The following is a 3,968-nucleotide window of genomic DNA, read 5'->3' as shown; positions in this document are numbered from 1 at the left end:
CCGTTGTGATTTGACAGAACTGCTGCTGCGCGCTCCAGTTGCAGCGTGCGCGTGTACGCGAGTCACTGTAAACGCGAGAGCAGAAATATTTAAGGTGGACCGAATGTGGGTCAAATGAGAGCGGGACCGCAGAGCGAGGACGAGCGGAAAACTGCATTCCGACCAGTACGACCTTAAGAAGGCGTTTAGTTATTGTTTTTATGTATTTTATGTATTTATTATTTTACAGTTTTATTACATAAACAATAATATAAACAACAAAATCAATATATAAATATACTACTAATAATACAATAATAATAATAAAGAAATAATAAGTAATTTATAATAATATAATTTTTGTATTTATGTATTTATTATTTTACAGTTTTATTAAATAAACAATAATATAAACAACAAAATCAACATATAAACATACTACTAATAATAACCTAATAATTGTAAAGAAATAATAAATAATTTATAATAATATAATTTTTGTATTTATGTATTTGTATAGATTATTTGTCAGATTAAATGAAAACATTTGTTTTGAAATTATAATTACATCTACTCACATTCATTTTTGCATTATTACTTTTTTTTTAAATCTAAACTTCTAAATAAGAAAGGAAAAAATATGTAAATATTTAAAGTACTATGAAGGTGCCAAATCAAATCCATCTTATTAAAAATACTACAAAGCAAGTCAAACAAATCAAGATATCTGCTACGGTCTTGATGATTTATTGATTGCTTCATAAAAATCAATAAATCATGATCAGAAATTTCACAACATCTCCTACAGTCATTTTCCTTTAGGAGGACACGTGTTCATACTAAGAGAACTCAGTATCCCATAATCCTCTGGGAACCAGTTAACTTTCTCACATTTCTTTAAAGGTCAGTTGTGGAGGCTTTAGTTTCAACCAGTAAATATATTGTCTATAAACGTTAACTCCAAATCATGAGTTCAGGGACATATGTACCATGACATCGGGCTATTATTATTAAACAATATTTTAATTGGTGATTTAATTAATTCCAAACTTGTTAGTGACTTAACACAGTAGTGACTTGTATTTTCTCTCAGGTGAAGATGAGTCCAAAACACAGACAAAGTTTTGCTTTTTTTAAATCTAGCTGGCTTTTTATGGACGTATTTTAAGAGCAGGAAGCTGCCTATTTTTTTTAATTTCTTTGTCATCTTTTGCTTGGCAACTTCAGGGGGTTATTTTGGGACATTTGTGCCCATTATTGTATATTCCTCTTCACCTCTGTTACACCTCTCAGTGGGACCTCCCATTGGCTATTGTCGATTATTATCGATTAGAGTTCGTTTTTTTCAAAAGAGATGCAGGTTCGTCAGGTTTCCCTTCGGCTGTGTCCTTCAGGGAGCTCTCCACTCTGGATTTAGACACATCTCATGAAACTTTAACTTTGTTTATTTGGCCTTGAAATAGCTGGTGGTCAAAAGTAAAAGCTCTCCCTGAGAAACTGACATTTAGGAGACTTTCCCAGCACTGTGCTGTCACATCTGTTGAAAACAAAGTCTAACATCAGTCACATTTTGGTTGACATTGTAAAAACACACAACTTGGCAGCACTAAGTGTGAATTTATCTCTGTCGCTGGGCGGTAATCTGCAGGTGAAGGTTCACTTTCTTTTCTTCTTGCTTCACTTTGCATGTGCTGATGAAAGTCACAGGTTTGTGTACATATTTATTTAATGTTTTGTCCATTTGGTGGTCAGTCGCCATGTCCTCCTACACTCTGTCACAGTGAAGTGAACCGGCTTTTACGGGGTCATGAACCTGAAAGATTTCTGTATTGTTCATTGTGTTAAATAAAGAAAATGTCAGGTGATATATCATTGTGTTTTTGTTCTCAGTGACTAACTTGCTCCGGCACGCCAGGAACCCAACTGGCCAAACTGAAAAACACAGCTCAGAAGTCACAATATTCCTCCCCAAACATCTGTCAGGTTCTAGTGTAAACTGGAACTTTTTGGTTATTTTTCATTTGACTTCTCGTCATGACTCCTCAGGTTGTGTAATTCACTGCTGACTTCCAACATCGCAGTTGTAAACATGAACTGTCACGCATCAAGATTCTTCTGGACGGAAATAATGACGAGAAGGAGCGAGAAACATGATCTGGGTTTTTCATTTCAGTGTTTGTCGTTTGGGGTTTGGAGAGAGAGAGAAAGAAAAACAATCTTAGTGTTCATACTTTATGCAAAAAGGGAAAAGCACTTGAACATAAAGCCACAGATTTTAAAGATTAAAAAAAAACTAGTGACAAATCAACTACAGAAGCTAAGAAGAGTCTGGTGCACTTTTTTAAATGCAAGGATCAAACAAAGCACTTAATATTTATGCAATTGCTTATTTTGGATGCTACTTTTGACTAACACAGGCTGCAAAATGGAACTTTTTTGTCAAAACTGGCAATAAAATGCAAAAAGCAGAAACTAAAACATCAACAGTCAAACTCTACTCTAAGTGTCTTCAGTACGATCAAATGCAAAAAGAAATGTTTACTGACCAGGTGTAGGACAAATTTGTTGCAAAACATGTAACAATTACAAGAAACAGCAGCAGCTATTATGAAATATAACCACATGAATCCTGTTGCCTGAAAATAAGTTTAACATGGGTGGGATGCATGTTTGGTGCCTGGGAGGTCTGGGCCCAGTTTCCAATAACTTGTGATGTTTAGTTCATCATCTTCACACGAGGACTGTGCTGTTGATTTTACGCAGATATTCTGCCTCTAATTTACACGCACAAACACAAAATCTTTTCCCTCTTGATCATTTGGCAAGAGGTCAGTGCAGTCTGGATCTGGGCAATGATGCAACACATGCACAAGTTCATTTATACAAAAAAAAAGAAAAAGGCTTACTCACTAAGCGGTAAGGTGCTGTTTAAAGCGCTGGGAAAAGCTAGTTAGAAGCCCTTAAGTTATGATGTACTTATGTTGTCGAATTGTGGATAAATTGCCATTTGAGAACTAAATCAAATTTGTGTATCTATGTCTTTGTTTGGAATACAGGGCGATCAGCTTTCGTGTGCAGCCTTGTGGTTGGAGGCTTGTTGATTGTGATTTTAATACCTGCAGTTGTATAAACTGTCTTGTGTAAAGCCTTTCTATTCCTTTTTCTTCCCCGTAATTAAAATGTACTTCTCATTTGTGACTTCTTTGCATACAAACAGTTCCAGGCCGTCTGGCACCGTTGAAGGGGGGGAACAGTTGGCATCCTTGTTTCCATGGCAGCACGTTGTGTTGAACGCCAAACACGGCAGTAACAAGTCGACAGTTATCTGCTATATGCCACCCTCTGGCCTTATTAAAATGCAACCTTTGTTTAAAATACACCCTGGTTTCATGCGGCTTGGCTCGGACCTGCAGCCCCTGGCAGACACTTTTTATGAGACTTTTTAAAGAGCTTTTTCTGTTTCTGTGAGATTTTGAGGACTTTGACAGTTTGATTGTGCCTGCAGAGTTTGATTTTAATAGTTTTGTGATCGCTACATGCTAATAGAGCCTGGCAGTTAATTGAGACATCCACTAAATGATTTACAGCCTGTAATTAAATGAAATGATAGTGCTTTTTAAAGGATAATGGGTGGAGATGTCTTTGGCTGACAGCATGATTGTGAATCAGGTTTATTTAGTGTTTATTTTTTTATCTATGATCCGAACATGTTAGCTTAAAGAAAAAGACTACAGAGAGTTGAGGGGGTTGGGATGCCAGCAGCCGTTGTTCCTCATCATTAGCATTCTCCATGACTAAACTCCACCACTTTTTATATTTGGCAGCAGCAGCAGCAGCAGAGCAGGCTGCAGAGCTGCGGTAAGTTTCCACTGAGCCACCGCAGGCTGCTGCAGCATTTTACTGCGACATGCAGAGGTGGCTTTAACACAGCAGTAAACACAAACTCCCTAAACTCTGAGGACAAGCCGTGAACTTTCTGCTCCCTCATG

The sequence above is a fragment of the Labrus bergylta genome, chromosome 24 (assembly GCF_963930695.1).
Source record: "Labrus bergylta chromosome 24, fLabBer1.1, whole genome shotgun sequence".
In the NCBI taxonomy this organism is placed as follows: Eukaryota; Metazoa; Chordata; class Actinopteri; order Labriformes; family Labridae; genus Labrus; species Labrus bergylta.
Note: the sequence above shows the minus strand (reverse complement) of the source record.